Genomic DNA, 21,860 nt, shown 5'->3' on the forward strand with positions numbered 1-21,860 from the left:
TTGTTGGACGAACATTTCATTACCGTGGCTCTAACTTATAAGAAAAAATACATAGAAAAGCTCATATTTTATGGTAGGAGCTATCTTGGAGTTTAGGGGTTATTGCAGGATACAGGGCTTTAAGGGGTCATCCTGACGATATTTGGGATTTTAGAAGCCAGCTTGCGTATCTGGGTGTTGCGGTCATGATTAACACACGCTCTTTGTTTAAGACTCATCGGTTTGCCTATTTATAATTCTCCATACACACATACATACATAAAAAAGCGAACTGAGAGAATACCCCGTATTTCAAAATACCCGAACATTTTTTTTAAGTTGAGTAAATTTTTTGCGCATATATATGGGTAAAAGTGCATCTGAAAAGGTAGGGGGACGATAGGTAGCGGCATGAAATCACGCCGTTCCCCTGCCTATCTTTGCCCATTGTAATTTTTAGGAACTGGGGGAACGCCGTACATGCTTATTTAAAGATGAGGAACAGCGTTCCCCCGCGTTCCCCCTCACTTTTACCTCATATATATATATAACTAATTCCATTAACAAGTTTATTATTTCAAAAGGTAGTTAAACATTTTATTATCGTGGCTTTAACTAATAAGGAAGCATACATTATCTTTACGATATATTTATTTATTTTGAAATATGGAGAATCGGAATACTTTTTATCCGCATCTAGTCATTACTAAGCATATTCATTACTTAGTTGTAATGATCAATCATAAGACATTGGAGCTGATATTTATTTTATGCATTAACAATAAGTCAAAGTCATATACGAAGGAATGTTAAGAAAGAAATCGGGAATATACTAGAATCTCCACAGAAGCTCTTAATAGGACTGATAACAGGATGCTTAATTTATGCTTTTCTTTGCTACTCTCTACAGTTTAAGAGACTATCAACCAGCAAATAGTAAATGATTTCAAGTTGCATTGGTATATTTTAATTTAAATAAAGCCATACATCCTATAGTTCTACAAAGCTATCCTTAATTCATGTTTACACGAGTTGAAAGTACGGGTGGTACTACATTAGATTGAAACTCCCTAATTGGGAGTGTGGTGGCTCAGTGATAATGCCCTCACATCTGGTATGGCAGGTCTCTGGTCAAACTCTAATCGATGTGAATTTGTGGCGGATAACATCGTATCCGCGAATTTTCTTGGAAGTTTTCCCACATTCTCATTCCACCAATTCATCCATAATGATTTATTCGATTTACTGTCAGTATGTATGTGTTTTCTTTTAGTGTTGCGCGATGTAAATGTGAGGCGTTAAGCTAACACTTTCATTTAATTTTAAAACTAATTGACGAGATGGTATATGCCCAGACATGTGTCAACTAAAGGCCTTAGAATGATATTCTCTCTAAAAATGAAAATACATTTTTAAAAAAATATTCTAACAACCGTTTAAAAATTCCCAGAAATACTAAATAAAATAACGGAATTATTAATGTTTCTGCTTCACTATTAGTCTGTTCTACATTTCAACATTTAGGCTAGCTATCTAAACTGAAAAGTTTTAATCTCATCAGGACCTTAAATTTTACTGTTACATATACAATTTCTTTACCTTCTCTCCCGTCTTTCTGGTCTAGCTGCTAGCGCGCGCGTTTAATGCAAGATGTCCCGGTTCGATCGGTAGTGAGAGAATTTTGGAAATTGAATGCGCTAAGGTGGTTTGAATTTCGTCTTAAATTGAAGGTCTATGTCTCATATAGCCTCGCTGCTCAAAAGGGACGCTCGATTCCAACCAACATATACCTTCTGGTTGACTCGTCCCAAAATGTCATTCCAGCTCCCGGAGTTAAAATTTCATTGTAGAGTGTCCTTAAACCAAAACAGGCCCGTAGCCACCCCAGAAATGTAGGGGGCCCGGCTGAAGTTAGAGGGGGGCGCCGATCCATCCATATGACAGTTCATCACCATATTATAGTTCTTTTGCAAGCTTACTGTAAAACCTTTAGGGGGCCAGCAAAAATTTAGAGGGGCCCAACCCCCCTAGATCCCCCTGGATACGGGCCTGAACCAAAACGCATTAGGAAATTTATATAAAGTTACATGTTAAAAGAAAGACGTCACTGTACCTGGAAGAGGTCCCTATATAGCCTAACAGGATCTATATTGGCGCGAAGTCCTCCATACAGGGTTAGAGTCCATCCAAGTCTTCTGGAGCGGTTGACAGCCGAGTACCACCTCTTAAGGGTAACCGGGGAACTCTCTGTCGAACTAATTTCACTCACAGAGCAATCAGTAAACGCAGTGTTATAGCTCCTTGCATCATCCGTCTCATACCCGTCAGACATTGTCACAATAATTCAACTTTTATCCATTAACCATAACACATAAAAAAACTCACCAAGCAATAAAACAAACAAACAAACAAAAAAGCACTGTGCTAGTGGTATGACCGTACAAGAATCACGTGTGTGTGTTTGTATTCGCGTAATCACATTACAAAACAACAGTTTTCACCAGCTTAAATGCGGGGCGGAAAGGCAACAGTCCAAGGGAGAGTTGCTAATATTTTGCAACTGCATTCTTTTGGCCGGAAGTTTTAGGAATATACTGCACTATCATCATATTTGTATTTTATGCAGAAAAAAGTCACAAAAAATCACTTGCTGCAGTTTCTTCTCTAAAACGTTAAAATGCTTGTACAAAAGAAAAAAAAATACAAGGTTAACACTGTTGCTTTATGATAGAAAGTCTATTAGGTTCAAAGATAAGATACGCTAAAATGAGACGAAACTTCTGGATAACACGATTAATATAGCTAAATAGTTTGGAATATATGCTACACTATTAGAGATGATTTATCACTGTCAAAACACGTCGATTGTTCAAAAATTACCGTAAACAATGCGAATGATATACTATTGTTGACACAATGTAGATCTGAATAGACTAATGTCAATGTACTGAATTGGTAACCAGTGAACTTTCAAATCTTATTGAATTTTGGCTGTAATTTGAGACAATCCAACACAAACCACTAACAAGATCTGATTTTCAATTTTTTTAAAAAATGAACCAACACACAAATTTCTGAGAGTTAATGTCACTAAAAAAAAAAAAAAAAAAAAAAAAGTAATGCCTTTCTCTTCAATTTGTAGTTTGCTTCAATTACTAACACTCACAAACACAATGCAATACCACATTGCACTTAGAATGTGCATATGTATACAGTAACACAACAAACACTCGAGATGATGAATTGTCGGATAATGGAAAAGAAATTCCCACACATGCACAATTGGCAACCTATCTTGTCAGAGACTGAGAGAAACAAAAGAAAAATCTCCAAGAGTGCATTAAGATGAAAAAAAAAAAAATAATAATTCCCATCAATACAACCACAATCAACATCCACAAGGCCGGATCTATTGTCAACCGTGAATCTTGCGGTTGAGTTCTTTTCCAATGCCCTGATTTTCTTTCTTCTTCTTCGACACACACATACACACAATCTTCTCCAATAGAACACAAGGATTTTTGTTGTTGCTGCTGCTGTCTTATTCCAGCGTCGACATTCTTTTCTTTGATTAAATGTGAATTGTTTTCTGTATTAAGTTAAACCAGTTTCGTTTCTTTAAGGCAGGGCACACGGTTAAAAAGACAAGACACTTCAACACCACTGTTGTGCTTGTGGCACAAAACTCAACAACTCAGCCCAGCTGACTGATGAAAACGACCAGACCAACTTTCACCTTCACAGCAGTCATGTCGACTCGGATGTGTGTATATAAAAAAGAAGTAAATGCATGAGTCAGTATTGGCGAAAATAACAATTACACACTAAAGATATATAATGGATGCACAAAGGACGGAAGGAAACATGCAAGAAAATTACGGAAGAACACATGTATGTACGTAAGATGACAAAATGGCAATTACTTCTGAATAATTTGTCGGTGTGTTGTGTCCCTGGAGTATTATTTCTTGAAAGAAAAGTGATATTCTTCCCTTTTAGTGTGCATCCTTCCTCTCAAAGGCAAGCGGTCTTCTGTTGAAAAATACTCTCAACCGAGGCGTGCAGAGAACATTTTGCGCAACCTGTGAACCCGAGTGTATCGATGGCTTCTGGAGTGGAAAACCTGCCTTGGACACGGCTCTAACAACGTGCTTTCTGTTTATACTTTTTTCTTTTTAGATTCCATACGTAATCACTGCCTTTGCTTCATGATAAGAAATAAGATATCGACATATGTACATACATACAATCAATGGTACCGGTGCGGTGCGGTGTAATGCTTGCAATCCTTGGTACTTTCTCACCTTCGTGTCGTGTCCTCCAATGACTGCTGTGCAATGACGTAACAATTAGAAAGTCAAAACAATTAAATGTATATACAGAGAACAAAAGCATGCTGATTGAATAGCTTTCGTGTTCTACTGTCTGGAATCGAACCAATAATCGGGACACATTTCACTGATTTGAAAGAGGAAAATCGCCATTCTATTACATCTGCATCCACAGTAACAAGAATGATGCACTAGTTAAGTAACAAGAAAACCACTGTTCTGGAAGCTTGACAACTACAGTAAGTGCGATGCAGCAAAGAAGTAATAAAAAAGTTACAATTCTACTAACTCTGGGACCATAGAAGCAAGGATAGTGCAGTAAGTTAAGTAATAGGAAAATCACCGTTCTATTAGCTCGGCAGGCACACTAACTACGATTGTGCAAAAAAATAACAAAAATTACATTTCTATTAGTTCTGCAATCATAATAACAAGGCTGCCGTGCAGTAGCTAAGTAATAAGAAAACCACGTTGTAGTAGTTTGGCAACCACATTAAGTGCGATGCTGCAGAAAAGTTACAGTTCTCTTAGCTCTGAAACCACAGGAACAAGGATTTGCAGTAAGTAAGTAATAAGAAAACCACCGTTTTATTACCTCGCCCGCCAGCTACATTAACTACGATGCTGCAAAAAAGTAATAGGAAAGTAAGTTACAGTTCTGCAACCATAGTAACAAAAGGATTGTGCGCTAGTTTAGTAATGCGTATTCAATGTGGTCTGAAGTTTGATCTAGGTTACGCCATCTTCTATCTATATATATAAAAGAGAACGCACAAATCCTTTGTTACCTCATCACGCTAATACGGCTGAACCAATTTCTTTTATTTTTGGGGGGTTATTAGGATTTGGACCCTAGATGGTTTTTATCATATCACTTTAATTTTTATTACCAGTGTCTTGAGATAATTGACCATTCAAGTGTCCATAACGTACAAATCCTTTGTTAGTTCATCATAGGTAAAAATAAACGTATTTATATGCAACCCACATGACCGTGTCACTCGGCGGGTTAACATAAATGACAGGCGATATAATGTTAACATTTACTGCAATCTACTATGGTTTTTATCATATCACTTGAAAGCGACAACTTCCGGGGTGACCGCAGCGAAGCGGGGCGGGTTAACATAAATGACAGGCGATATAATGTTAACATTTAATGCAATCTTCTATGGTTTTTATCATATCACTTGAAAGCGAAAAAGTAAAAATTATCTAAGTAACAAAGTTTATTGCGTTCCGGGGTGACCGCAGCGAAGCGGGGTGAACGCTGCTAGTACGCAATAAGTCAAACAATTATAAAAACCAAGACATCGTAAAATTCTTCAAATAGGACATGGTAACACGGTTGCAGTAGTAGACAGCACTCATCATCGATAAGAAGAAATTTGCGTTCCATTTCAGACTACAACATATTGTGGCAGTGGGTTTGTCGGAGATTATGGTTTTGTCGTGGGTTTACCGTTCTTAAAAGTGATTTTATTCCACCAACTATTCCATCACTTATATCACTTAACATCCGAATTCACGAACCTGCCAACCTACCCCTGCACTACTAACTTACTACTCCACCCAATCTACCTACGTTGGGGTAAGTCGGCTAGAACCTGCTTTCGGACAGAATACGTAGACGGAGACATGCTTTGGTCTACATGGAATATCCACGGAAAGTAAATGGAGATATAATTTCAAATTGTTTACCTAAATAGCGTGCTTTGTCGCGCACGGTTGCAATCAACAACTTCAAATAAATAATATATACTTTATTATAACACATATATTGTTTCTTTATTGAAGTTTAGGTCCTCGTCCATTTTCGACACTAAAGCTATATGAGACACGGACATTCAATTTAAGGATTGAAGTTTACCGTCCCTTTTCGACACTAAAGCTATATGAGACATGGACATTTCAATTTAAGGATTTAAGTTTACCGTCCCTTTTCGACACTAAAGCTATATGAGATACTGACATTCAATTTAAAAAGGATTTAAGTTTACCGCCCCTTTTCGGCACTAAAGCTACACGAGACATGGATGTTCAATTTAAGGATTAAAGTTTACCGTCTCTTTTCGACAATAAAGCTATATGAGACATGGACATTCAATTTAAAAAGGATTGAAGTTTACCGTCCCTTTTTGGCACTAAAGATACATGAAACATGGACATTCAATTTACGAAAGGTTGAAGTTTACCGTCCCTTTTCGGCACTAAAACTACATGAGACATGGACACTCAATTTAAAAAGAGGATTGAAGTTTACCGTCCCTTTTCGGCACTAAAACTACATGAGGGTGGACATTCAATTTAAGAAGATTTGAAGTTTAGCGTCACCTTTCGGCACTAAGGCTATGTGAGACATGGGCTACAATATAAGAAGGAATCCGAACCACTGTAACGCATTCAATGCTCTTAACCGGGAATCGAACCCGAAACCCAGCATTAAATGAGTGCATATTAGCCATTAGACTTTCGGAAATGACATTAACACATACACGTTCAATTGTTATTATAGATGAGAAAAAACACATATTTCAACGAAAGATTGAACAAGGCTTGTAATATTGTGTGTAATAAAACACAAAACTTCTCTAATTTAAGAAATATTTCCCTTACTTTCAGGACCAAAATTCAAATTCCGTAACTTACTAGGTGCGTAGTAACTTTAAAGCAAGCAATTCATAACCGAAATAACACAACTTAAGGATACATAAGAATACATTGAAATTTAAGGAACTTAAGGATACACAACTTGAAATTTAAGGATACATTAAAGAAGATGAACTACTTTTTACCATATGTTTTTTTTTAAGTAAATTATTTCCGCCTTATGCAGAGTCGTTTTGACTTATGATTAGCGTCATATTAAAGGTCTGACTACTGCAAGAAACATATGTTAGTCGAACTCTTTAGTATGGCATTAATCACGCGTCAGAACGACTCTGCATAAGGTCCTTTAAGTCTAAATATATTGTAACCATACCACTGGTGCGTGGGGTATTGTAGTAAATGTTAGCTGGCTATCTACCAGCTTATACGAAAGACAGTTCCATTCCATTCTAAAAACTGACTATATTGTTCAGTAGTTCTCCTCAGCTTATTACTCGATTTTAAGATGGCGACTTAAAGATCATTTTAATGGCACACATTCCCATCATTAATCTTGCATTTTATATAATCGTCATCTTCGATTTTGCTTTTCAGCATTTAAATATATAAACAATTACTCATTTTTCTACTTTATTATTATAAATTAGCAGAATACCCGTTCTTCGCACGGGGAGAATACGTTTCATTATCGGCAAAAAGGGCTGAATTTAGATTTAAACGGATCGGAAGTACCACTGTTCGTCTCAGCGACCCCGAAAACTATGGATTCCACATTAATATCGGTCATTTTCGATTATTTTTAAATATCTAACACTTCGTCCTCCCCGAAGTTGCACCGTCAAAGTGAAATGATAAAAAAACATCCCAAGCCCGAATCTTCTCTATGTTGAAAATTTGATCGAGATCTGTCGGGTGGTTCAAGGGTTATTAAATAACAAACATAAGTTACTTTCATTTTTATATACGTGTATAGATAGATACGTACAACTCTGAAACCATTAATTGAAATATATTTAAATTCAAAGTTTAAGAGTTAATGATATAGTATCTCATTAATCATAGTATCTACTACTCTCTTGTTAACATCACACTGAAAGGGAGAGCGTATGTTTTAGTAGCAGTTTCAATTTAATAGTTGGCGTGCGATTGAGCATTTGAGTTGGCCACGAATGACATTTTTTTAGAGCCATAGTAATGAATTGTCCCTTTTCCCGAATACTACGCTGGGGGGCTCGGTGGCTCAGTGGTAGAGCGCGTACCTCTGGTGCGTAGGGTAGCTGGTTCGATTCCCGCCAAGTAAGTTTTTGATGGAGAACATCGTGTCCGTGGGTCTTCTCGCGGTACTCCCGTTTCCTCCCACTTTCTCATTCCATCATTCATCGCCTCCTTTAACTTTAATCATCATCTCCTTTAGCCTAAAGGGCATAATCGTGGGACGTTAAACTCAAAGATTTTATTTCATTTCACTACGAATGAGTTTACCCTCACACATATTGAAATGAAATCTATAGTGTTACATCCCACGTGTATGCTCTGTATGCTGAAGGAGGCGGATGATCAATAAAAGAGTGAATGCATAATGAAATAATTCGTGGAATGGAAATGTGTGAGGAAACAAAAGAATCTCGAGAAAACCCACGGACACTACACTACCAACCACAAACTCACGTAGCCAGGAATCGAACCAGGAACCCTTTACACTTGAAATGAGCGCTCTACAACTGCGCTACCGTGGTATTCTACCGTCTACTTCAGTGAATTGTATCGCTTGAAGTCTCATGTTTGGACATTTTTCAATATCAGCTAATGGTATCTTCGCATTGTTATGATCTTTTTCATTATCAGCTAATGATATATTCTCATTATTATCTTTTATCATTATCAGCTAATGATATATTCTCATTATTATCTTTTTTCATTATCAGCTAATGATATTATTATCTTTTTCAATATCAGCTAATGATATATTCTATTATCTTTTTCATTATCAACTAATGATATATTCTCATGATCCTTTTCAATATCAGCTAATGATACATTCTCATTATTACCCCTTTTCATTATCAGCTAATGATATATTCTCATTGTTACCTTTTCATTATCAGCTAATGATATATTCTCATTATTACCTTTTCATTATCAGCTAATGATATATTCTCATTATTATCTTTTTCATTATCAGCTAATGATATATTCTCATTATTATATTTTTCATTATCAGCTAATGATATATTCTCATTATTATCTTTTCATTATCAGCTAATGATATATTCTCATTATTATCTTTTCGTTATCAGCTAATGATATATTCTCATTATTATATTTTTCATTATCAGCTAATGATATATTCTCATTATTATCTTTTCATTATCAGCTAATGATATATTCTCATTATTATCTTTTCGTTATCAGCTAATGATATATTCTCATTATTATCTTTTTCATTATCAGCTAATGATATATATTTTAATTATTATCTTTTTCGTTATCAGCTAATGATATATTCCCATTATTATTATCCTTATTTCTTTTGTTTCTCGACGTCCCTCCTTCTTACACAGCCTATATAAAATCCTCAGGTAAGCCTATGCATTAGACATACTCGCACAAGATTCTTTCTGCTAATTTATTTCAGTAATAACAATAAAAAAAGGAAACACGTATTCTTCGTCCTTAAATGAAAATGTTTAGAACACACAAGCAGACGATTAATATATCTTAGAAAGCTTCACTGCCAACTTAAACCATTTCTTTGTCTCTTGAGTATACGTACACTGAAAGCGTAAAAGTTGGTCCAAATGCTCTACTTAAGAAGCTGATGGCTATCAGATGAGCTTCCCTAAATAAATGACCATCTACTTCATGGTGAATTTGCATATTTACAGAGCGTAACTATGTGAAACGCTGGATCAAATGCATGAAACTAGGACGATATTTGGTGGTGGAACAATGACAAAAAGAACAATCCACTGCTGAATGCAACGAGTTTTCCCCATGTACACGCTACAAAAAACAATACTTTAAAAAAAAGGTTGTAGTTACTAAACACCGTAGCCATCAGCTTTGGTATCAAATGTAATTGATAAAAGACCAAAATACCAAAGAAATAATGTTTCACTGAACCAAATTAAAGAAATAATGTTTCATTGAACCAAATCACAGAAATAATGTTTTATTGAACCAAATTATAGAAATAATGTTTCATTGAACCAAATGAAAGAAATAATATTTTATTGAACCAAATCAAAGAATTCAGACATTGCAAAACCACACTCAGGAATTGTAACTATCATTTTACTTACAGGTTTCTGTAATTATATATTACAGGTATAAAGATTCCGAAATTGCAAAAACAAATCAAAGAAATAATGTTTCATTGAACCAAATCATAGAAATAATGTTTCATTGAACCAAATCAAAGAAATAATGTTTCATTGGACCAAATCAAAGAAATAATGTTTCTTTGAACCAAATCAAAGAAATAATGTTTCATTGAACCAAATCAAAGAAATAATGTTTCACTGAACCAAATCATAGAAATAATGTTTCATTGAACCAAACATTTCAAACTTAAAGATGGAATGATGACTCAGTAGTAGAGAGCTTATATCTAGTGTGAGGGATCCCTAGTTCGACTATAGGCCCGAGTAAATCCGTTGGACATCATCGTTCTGGATTTTGCCAGAGTCCTCCTGTTTCCTTCAAAATTTTCATTGGAGCACGAATTGTTTCACAATTATTCACTCTTGTTAATCATCCGTCTCCCTTAGCCTACAAAGCATAATCGTGGGACGTAAAACTGAAAGGTTTCATGTCTTTTTATTTATTTATTTATTTCGTATTTAAGCGTGTAATATATACACACACTGCTGGACATTTAAAACACAACACTAAGAAGGAGGCATTAAATTGACCCACACTAGCAGGATGGTAGAGGACTGAAAGACAGTAGAAGGGTTCCGTTCCGTAACGCGTTACGTGCGGTTGGCTACATACCCTGGAATCAAGTCCCGAAAGACAGATCAGAGAGCTATATTACCGTAGTGACCGGGAGTTAGCATGACTTAAGAAAATTTGGACGCTCCAACAATGCCCCATTCTCAAATGCGTTTGCAAATCCAACAGGTTTCAGCCTTTGATAGCAGAAGAATTCTGACATATAGCAATTGAACATTATCCTTCTGTGATAGTAGTGACCGCAAATATGGAATCGATTACTTCAGGAAGACAATACACAACGACGCAAGAATCTTAGCGACAGCATCATGGACCGAGAGGATAGATTTGTGGAAGTGGCTACGGCGGATCGGCCAACCAAATGCCGAACACTAGCACAGGGATTCGGGATTATGACGCAGGAACTAGAGTTTCCATGAACATTTCGGTGTCATTGAGGGGCGAATATTTTCACGGTGCCCCTCTTTACCGCAGGTCCTGTATGAAGTCAAGTTCCAACTCGATAATACGCGACCACATAGCGTACGCATTATTCTACACTTCCTGGGTGGGCACGATATTCCATTGCTTCTTTAGCCGTCACGTTTACTAGGATGGGCCGAAAAAACGGAAAACTTTTTTTTTTCAAGTCGTAATATCGCGGAAAGTTGCGAATTGGGAGACTAAAAAGGGGTAAAAAAAATCGATTTACTTCTTCCAGTCGGCGTATGGTCTAAAGTTTGCCGAATTTGAAAAAAATCATATTTCTACAATACTTTTTATCTTATTTAACTTGTCATTATTTAAATATACGTAATAGCTCTAGTCGAATCTTATTTTTGAACCCGTAATGATTTAGAAAAAAATGATTGTTCAAATGGGTCAACACATTCCACTCGTGCAACAACTGTCAATTCTTACAACAAGAATTGAATTTCTTGAGATTTTAATGCTTTCAAATTTTCAAACAAGACTTTTAGTTTGGTTTTAGTACTAAAAGTCCGGCTCCCCTACAAAAATTGTCTGGTTACACCACTGAAATTGACCAATGCAAATGATTGTGAAGAAGAGTTTCATAGACCTTCATCCAGCAGTAGATTAACATTTGTCACACAACAAGTGATAGGGTTCAAACATCGAAGACAATTAAAAACATGCATTTCCTAAGTGGAGCTCAAACCCGCGGTAGTCTCACTACGCGATCAACTAATTGCTCAGCTACTTCGGCCGGTAAGGAAATGAACATCAGCACGGCTTAAATTTAAAGCCTCTATTCCCGCACTTGCCTTATGCAACTGAGTAAAAACACTAAAAAAAATATCAGAGTGGCCGGCCACGAGGTTTGAACTCAGAATCTCCATATTACGAAACAAACACACTAACTACTCGCCTACACCCACGTGGTACGCACAATGAACTTTTCCGTACAATATCCATCAGAATAGCCTGCTTCATGAAACAGAAACCGGTATATAGCCAGTCTGCATAAACGTCCTTCGCGGCTGTTAATTAAGGTCTAAATAATATCCATAAATCTAGGCCATTCATTGCTCTTTCCTAACCCATACTTCCTCAAGCATAATCCGTAGACATAAAAAGAGAATGACACAGCTGTCTATTGTACTATACAATCACAAAATATTGAAGGACTAAATGCGTTCAATAACCGTTTTTAACTTTAAATTAACAGTTCTAACTGCAGAAGAAAGTAATATATTTTTAAAAAATTTTCCTACGTGAGCCACAGGATGGCCATGAAATAATCAATAAAATCCTTTAATAACTGATAATGTACACAGGCCCGTATCCAGGGGGTCTAGGAGGGCCGGGCCCCCTAAAATTTTGCTGACCCTCCTAAAATTTTCACGGCAGGCTTGCAAATGAACTACGGTGATGAACTATCATGTGGTTGGATCGCCCCCCCCCCCCTACATTTTTGGGCTGGCTACGGGCCTGAATGTACAGTATTTGTAATCATGAGACGACCATTTCTACTTCTCAAAATTAACATGAAACCATCAACGGAAAATAACGAAGATATTGAGACTTATTCTGTTATGCAAAATATGGAAAGAAAAAAAAAAAAAGGTCGATTATCACAAAATAAAATTCAATTTTGCATTGTGTTGAAGCAAACCGCTGTGGAATGAGGCCCCTGATCACTGCATTAGAGTCTGTTATATTTTATTACTTCTTCAATTTATAGAATATATTATTAAATTGAGGTGTATCTCGTACAAATCTTACATTCCAGGTTTTCTGATCACAAGGGAACACGAATCCCAATCTTAATTGCGATTGATATTAAAAAATCCTACATGAGATGACGAGACCTAGGTCCTCATTCTGAACCTGTTTGCTTTATTATTATTTATTTATTTATTTATTTATTTATTTGATTTTGGTGTAACGTTCCTTCCAGCAGCGACGTTAAATGAAACATGGACATACACTTAACGTGGAATCCGAGCCGGAAATCTAACTCAGGTCTCCCACCTATAGGTAGCCGTTTGTGTTAACACAACACACATTTTGCGTATAGTCGACATAGCAGATACAATTTACTCATTTTATGGTACTTGTATCAAACTGCCATTCGCAAAATTTGGGGAAAACTGTTACGAAATGAAGCCCCCTACAGCTTAAAATAGGATACAATTCCACTTCCTTCAAGAATGTCCCACCGGATGTATTCAGTTTCAGAATGCATCATACATATTGTTTCAACGTTGGCCATACTGGATCAGTTGCGAAGCATGCCATGAAATATTGAGTAGACACATAACATTACACAAACAGACACACATACAAACACGAAGTGATGTTTCGCATTTTCGCTGACTTGTGACTCTGAAAAGAAGTTTTACTTCACCTATGTTTATTACAACTATGTAAGGCGTGGATATAGCCTACAGTTTAACGTGGATAACAAACTTTCACCGGGAATCGAAACCTGGTCTTCCACGCAAACTTATTCAATGGTTTTATTGTATCAATTACACAAGTTTTCCATTAGAGTTAACTAATTTCTTTTCGATCCCCCTCAAATTTCAATGACACACTTGTGATATAATTTCCCAGGAGAAAGCAAATACTATTTTGTTAGACCTTGAATAAAGAGTTGAGAAATAGACTTATAAAGTATTCTGCTGTATGCGTCAGAAATGTGGCATTCATAAAAATGATTATGAAAAACGATTGCAAGCTTTCAAAATGTGGGTGTAGAGAAGAATGGAGAGAATTAGATGGGCAGAACGGAAAACGAATGAGAGGGTGTTTGAAATAGTGGAGGAGAAAATGATAGTTTTAGATATTATTGAGAAGAGGAGGAAAAACTGGTTGGGACATTGGCTAAGAAGGAACTGTACCATGAGGGACGTGCTAGAGGGTATGGTGGCAGGAAAGAGAAGGAGGGGGCGAAGGAGACTACAATTAATGGACGATATCAAAACAGAGAAATCATACGTGAAGACAAAGAGATAGCGGAAGACCGTGGAGCATGGAAGCTTCTCAGTTGCAGCGAGTGACCTGCCAATAATGGTAGAATAGCCGTGATGATGATATGGACACCGCTGAGGATTCGTGGCCCGGAGTTCAAATGTAACTATATTTAATTTTTTTACGTCCCTAGATTATGCCCTTTCGGCTAAAGGAGACGGGTGGTTAATGAAAGCGATTATGAAATTAGTGGAATGAGAATGTGAGTGGAAAAAGGGAAAAACATCAAGATGTTGTCCAACACCATATATTCTGGATCGAACCACAGATCTCTTGCACTAGATGTGAGCGCTCTACAACCACAGGAAGTTTAGTTTTAGTTTATTTGAACCAAAGATCTCCAGATTCCGATACCTGTTCAATGCCTCACAAATAGTATGAAAAAAACTCGTACCTGTATCTTAGTGTTTTTTTTTTTTTTTTTTTTTTAAGCAGGTTAGAGAATGAACTCTAAATAATAAGAAACATAAATAGTTTCTTAGGTGCTGGTGAACGACATACTTTATAAAACCAAAATGTGATGGAAAGCTGCAAATGTGGAAGAGAAATTGTTTAAAGCATCCGGTCATTTAGGAGAGAACTCATTTTTATGTAACAACCTACAATGGTAACCAGGTTGGAACGAGATATTCCATCTTCCTTTTTTTTCTTTATTATTTCACCTTCTTTCTTTGCCTCCTGCCATGTTCGTCTAACATTCTTTTTTTTTATCTTCCTTTATCCGCCGGAACAGTTCTTTCCTCTTTTTATATACTTTTCCTAAAGCGACATCTTCTAAGTTATTAGTCGTAACATTCTCTCCTAACACTCTCTCCTCCCTTTCCTATGTGTTAACTCTCGACAGCTAATTCTAACACACTCAGCAGATTCTACATAATATAACAACAAACTTTAAGGATTTATAGACACGATTATATTTTCTAATATACAGAGTGTCCATAAAAATACTATCATATTTTAAAGTGGTCTTACTTTGCTTTGGATCTTATGGTCGTATAACCACTCCGCCACAGTCCGTGCAGTATAAACAGGTGCTCGATCGTGTTGAAAGATGCAATCGCCATCTCCGAATTGCTCTTCAACAGTGGGAAGCAAGAAGGTGCTTAAAACATCAATATAGGCCTGCGCTGTGAGGGGGTGCAAAACAATAAGGGGGGCAAGCCTCCTCCAAGAAAAACACGACCACACCATAACACCACCACCTCCGAATTTTACTATTGGCACTACACACGCTGACAGATGACGTTCACCGGACATTCGCCATACCCACACCCTGCCATCAGATCACCAGATTGTGTACCGTGATTCGTCACTCCACACAACGTTTTTCCACTGTTCAATCGTCCAATGTTTACGATCCTTACACTAAGCGAGGCGTCGTTTGGCATTTACCTGCGTGATGTGTGGCTTATGAGCAGCTGCTCGACCATGAAATCCAAGTTTTCTCACCTCACGCCTAACTGTCATAGTACTTGAAGTTGATCCTGATGCAGTTTGGAATTCCCGTGTGATGGTCTGGATAGATGTCTCCTATTACACTTTACAACCTCTTCAACTGTCGGCGGTCTCTGTTAGTCAACAGACGAGGTCATCCTGTACGCTTTTGTGCTGTACGTGTCCCTTCACGTTTCCACTTCGCTAACACATCAGACACAGTGGACCTAGGGATGTTTAGGAGTATGAAAATCTCGCGTACAGACTTCTGACAAAGTGACACCCAATCACCTGCCCACGTTCGAAGTCCGTGAGTTCCGCGGAGCCCCCCATTCTGCTTTCTCACGATGTCTAATGACTACTGAGGTCGCTGATAATGAGTACCTGGCAGTAGGTGGCAGCACAATGCACCTAATATGAAAAACGTATGCTTTTGTAGGTGTCCGGATACTTTTGATCACATAGTATATATATAATAGCATATATATAATCACCATTCTTCAAGGATGATTTTTTTTTTAAATGAAGCTTTTTTTGGGTTCTTAGACTGCTCATCCAAGTCTTACGTTCGGTCTTGTGCATGGGTGTGGATTGGGTTAAGATGACAGAAGTGGCGATCAGGACAGTCGCTTTCACCCAAGAGGGCGCTAGACTCGAAAAATTTGAGAAGCACTGAGGTAGCCTACCGTTCCCGATTCCTGTGGCAACCCTCTTACTGCTCGGGTGATAGTATGCTTCTTTTCAATTGAGAAATTTCAAGAGCTTGTAATGCTTATGGAGACATGATTAAAACCACCCACCACCTATTATAACACCAACAGCTAAGAATTGCTAACAAATTTAAAAGTGTTCAATACAATTTATGTATATGAAACGCTAAAAATAAAGGACATCTGCCTCTGAAGCTCCCGCGAACGCACGCCTACAACCACACTCTGACAACGAATATATTGTTATTCAGTCGGTTTCCTCTGGAGTCACTTCTTCTTCTTCTTCTTTTTTTTTATCTCTCTCTGTATCTTTCTTTTGAAGGTTGATTAAACTTGTTTTTGTTTTCGTTCTGACTGTTCGTTGCGGTCACATATCCCTCTACAGAGAAAAACCGCAGGCTTCTTTCTTATTTTCGATGTGCGACGAGAACAAAGCCAGGAATTTCTTAATAGTTTTGTTTCCAATTTAATCAAGTGGAACAGTTCCCAGACGTAAAGGCAGGTCATGAATGTTGTTTGATAGTTATAGCTACTCAACATCTTCCTTAACTCGTCTACAGTGGCGTATTTAAGGGGGATTCCGGCCTTAAGCCCCCCTCCGAAATTTTATTTACTATTTTAAATGAAATGCCTTGCAGAATTTTCACATTTCCAGAAATAAAGTTAGCAAAGCCTCTTCCGAAATAAAATTGTAAATATGCCACTGCTCGTCTCTATATCACCTCTGACTACATGTTTTCGTTTAAGAGGCCTTATCACTGTGAAATTAAATTACGGCTAATTTTACAGTAAGTATGCGACATCTTCAAATAGATAAAAGATAATCAAAATGTGGAACAAGATCGCCCTAGACAATATTATTTTGCATGAGGTACCGTTATCACGAGTCACCTAGTGGCTTTCCGTTTGCAGCCATTTAGAAACCTCATGAGGGAGGTAGTAGAGGGTATGGTGGCAGAAAAGAGAGGGTGAGGCCAAGGAGGTTACAATTAATGGACGACATCAAAACAAAAAAAAAAAAAAAAAAATACATGAAGACGAAGAGATTAGCGGAAGACCGTGGGGCATGGAAACTTCTCAGTGGTAGCAAGTGACTTGCCAATAATGGCAGAATACCTATGATGATGATGATGATATGTATACAAACACCCGAAATCATATGAACCTGGGAGCCTGAATCTCCTCCTAATCTTTTGACGAAATTCTGCGTGCGTTAATGATTAAAAGCAAATATTATCAGTAAGATTTCTGTTGTTATTAAGTCTATAGTCCAGAGAAAGTGTTACTGCTCATGCTAATGATAAAAAAAAAAAAAAAAAAAAAATGTATGCTTAGATACCTTTGTAATTGCGCCTTATATACTTGTACTAATTTGAGGAAGCGGAATCCAATGGAATTTTCTGGAACACATACTGTACATCCGTTTATAGGGTCACCACAGGGCCGGCTCCAGGCAATTTGCCGCCTTGTGCAATGGCATCATTTGCCTAACCCCTTCTCCAGAAAGAACAAATCTTAAAAGCCACGATTTTAAGTATGCTACTCCTCATGAACAAGTAAGGGGAGGAAAATAGCACTAGCACTCAGAAAAGCCTAAACACTCCACATACAATCCTGTTGTATGTGTTCTTTTTTCTTTAAATAATAATCTATTGTGTTAGTGAAAGATAAAATAAATTTAAACACACCTGCAGAGGAAAGGTAGTAATTCTTTTTGTAGAATTCAATATGGAGATTCAATCTCAATATATCAGTTTGCAATTCCAATGTAACTGGCTTTTATCTTTATTTCTTAAGTTTCCTTCTACATCTGTTATTTTTTTAAAGGTTGTTTCCACATTCAATGGTATGGAACGTGTTTGTGACAAAGACAATACTAGTTTTCATATCAAAACTGTGATAACTAAATGCAACAGGTGTTCGCTACTGTTCGAGAACTAAGTCCTTGTATTTGACAACAATCATGCAATTCATGCTGGGATTTGTTTGACCATTTGCTTTAACACTGTCCATGTGACACTAAACTAATGCGAACTAAATATGATTTATGAATGTAGTATTAAAATAGAGGGGCAGCTTAGTAAATTTAACTACTATCATCATGAAGCCTGTTTCCAACAAGAAATATTTTTTATTTTAAATAATATAGTTATGATAGATTTTGCCGCCTCGTGAAAATGCACTTGTTGCACACATGGTGGAGCCAGCTCTGGGTCACGAGGGAAAAAAATACCTCAAAGTTTCGGTATAAATAAATATAAATATGTAGAAGGAGAAGTGTTCGTTTTTTTTATTTTTTTTTTTTTTAATTAGAGAGAAAATAAGATTTAGTATATAGAATGGTAGTGTAACTCAATATACTGAGGATCGCAACTAGGGAAGGCGCGTGGTTGGTGGGGCGCCTAAAAGGGAAATATTTATACATTTAAAGGTCGCGGAATTTCGTGTTTGCCCCGAGTGAGAGATATCCTATTTACGGACCTGAATATACTTATTATTTTCTTCTATTTTTCCTTTACATTTTCCCCTCTGAAGTCTCTAAGCTTGATAGACAGTCATTTTTTTCTTCCCTGCTTATGACAACCAAAGAAAGAGCGACGAAAGCACCATTCAATTTCGATCTTCCACGAACCTGATTGGCTGTTACTTATGCAGTATATGGACAGCGAACTTTCACGAATAATATAGGAAGCAGTATATCTGTATACATAGAGTAAGGACGTAGTATAAGTGGTTTCAGCTGCTCTTCCCGCTGAAAATAATCACATGAGTGAAGATGTGCCGCCGCCACTCTAAGCAGTTGGGTAGCACGAACTACTGAAAACAAAGAATAAATCAAGTCATTCAGAGCGCGTGAGCCTAATAGAATTAGCCAATGATACAATTAACTACTGCCAGTAGTAGACGATGCAATTAGTTACGACTGTAGCCGGCCGTGTCGCTGATATCACTTTCGTTGCATTGTGGGAATGATTTGAATTTCAATTGGGTATATAAGAAGTGGGGCATCAGGGTGATCAGTGGTGTGTGATATGGATCATTATACTTCACTAGCGGAAGCTATTTCCAGAAAATAGCAACAACTAGATCGAAAGTGTTGGGTATAAGCAATGAAACGTTAAACAATTTTATTCCTTCATTGACATAATTCAGTATAATACGACGTGATACACAACATTTGTGAGAATCTTAATATTTCGGCTAAACCAGCAACAGCACAAACTCCTGCAGCTAGTTGTCCCTTGATATATATTTCAACTGGCAGTCTGCCAAGTGCTATTATCGATAGTGTAATTTTTTTCACGTTTTTATTAGTTTCGTTACATCTTGTTCTGCCGTGTCTGCGAATTTCTAAATGGCTGATATGAGGGAGCAAAGAATCTGCATTAAGCTTTGTTTCAAACTAAAGAAAACTGCAGCTGAAAAACAACGAATGCCGAAGGATGGCTTTTGGTGAGTAATCTTTAAGCCAAGCAACATTTTAGTGATTTAAGCGTTTGAAAGATGGCCGAAAGTCTGTGGAGGATTTTACAAATATTTACATGCACAACTCTGCAAACGATCAGAAAGAGTATGAAGTGATCCTTGACGACAGAAGGGAGATATATGTAGTATTAGTTCTATTGAATCTACGCTGTAATGTGGACGTGGTAGAATATTGTTGAGTGTAAGTGCTACATGACAAAGGGGTCATGCGTATGAATTATACAGTCCAAGGAGACATAATAAAGGCTAAAATGTTCACGGATATTTTTGTGAACTGAAATTCATATCTGAATTGAACGAAAGCATGAAATATTTCTCACAAACATGCGAATTCCATTTAAATATCGAATATATTCATTGCCGGTATCATTTCACGATTCTTCGTCCTACGTAAAAAGTTCTATATCTTATAATACTACATTCGCGACTTAAAAAAGAAAAAAGAAAAAAAAAGAACCTAACCATCACCACACTACACATAAAATAACATTACAAGGTATTCCATAATTCAGCGCTGTAATAACATAAAATCAGGCTGAGATTTATATATACAGCACATATAACAACGATGTGCAATAACATCCCCCGGGCTGATTCTGGCTCACTGAACCCTTTCACCTGTCCCCCCTAATTCGTTGTTGAAAAATATTTCTTATGTAATCTCTTAAATTGAACTGACTTTTTCCCCTAGATAACTGATATCCATCTTGAAAATATTGTCCTGAGTTGAAATATCCAATATAGCACTGAACATTGAGAAACTAGTTTAGAACATGAAGGGTCAAGTTTCCTACTAAAATGGTAAATAAATATCTCTTTCTGCTTTTCTTTAGTAAGTAAATAGTTTGGTTACAGTTACAATAGTTTTTGTGTTCCTGTGATGTTAGTGTACGATAAACAAGTTTCTTCATTCAATATGGCTATTCAATTCTTGTGAAAATGTTATCCATTGTCTCGTACGGCAGGTCAGTCCTCTATGATTGACCCACCTCTGATCTAACTTGCATATGCCTGACATATAATATACTCCTCTGAAATATCAAATGAATAAATTATTTCGATATAACCAATTCTACGGCATAAGAAATCATAACGTTCATGTCCGCAGAAACAAAGGTTCGCCAGTGTTTAGGTTAGCGAAGGATAAAGTAGGATAGGCAGAGGATTAGCACATAATAGAAGAAAGTGTAGGATAATCACAGGATAGCATTGGGTTAGCACAGAATAGGAAAAACAGGATAGATAAGCACACAGTAGAATTCGGTTAGCACAGAATAGGCCAGAACAGAATTGACAGGCACAGGATATAATTAGGGATGGGCAAAAGCGGTTCGATTTCTAGAAAAACCGAAATCCGAAAAACCGACATTTCGGTTTTCTCCAAAAAACGGTTCGGTTTTTCACCAAACCGGTTTCGGTTTTCTCCAAAAAACGGTTCGGCTTTTCACCGAAACGGTTCGGTTTCGGTGAGAACTTTTGGTAAACACATAAAACTATTTCTGTGGAAACAGAATCTGTTTCCAGAGAGCAATGAAACACTATTCTGATCAGAAGTAGAACCAATTTTGAAAAAAATAAAATAAAAAACGGAATAGGTTTTGAAGAAAACCGGATCCGGTGAAAAACCCCGATGAAACCCCGTTTTTTAAATCTTCAAAAACCGGTTTCGGTTTTCCTAAAAACTGAAAACCGGTTTTTGTGCCCACCACTAGATATAATTGAGTTAGCACAGAACAGGACAGAATGAGATAGAATAGGAACAGGATAGAACTGGATTAGCATAGAATAGTGAGGGTAGTTATTTCCTTAAGCTTCTGTTTTATGTTACTCTGTTATCATCTTGGTATTTTCCCGAAGGTATTTTTCCAACTAAATA

At 37.0% G+C, this 21,860-nt stretch overlaps 1 protein-coding gene across 10 annotated transcripts in view; it reads right to left on the bottom strand.

Annotated features, from left to right (window-relative positions):
* Positions 1-21,860, bottom strand: part of Myo10A (unconventional myosin 10A) — a 744,055-nt gene that overhangs the window by 196,980 nt on the left and 525,215 nt on the right. The gene's annotated exons all lie outside the window — the stretch shown is intronic.

The sequence above is a fragment of the Thermobia domestica genome, chromosome 11, assembly GCF_964235325.1.
Source record: "Thermobia domestica chromosome 11, izTheDome1.hap1.1, whole genome shotgun sequence".
In the NCBI taxonomy this organism is placed as follows: domain Eukaryota; kingdom Metazoa; phylum Arthropoda; class Insecta; order Zygentoma; family Lepismatidae; genus Thermobia; species Thermobia domestica.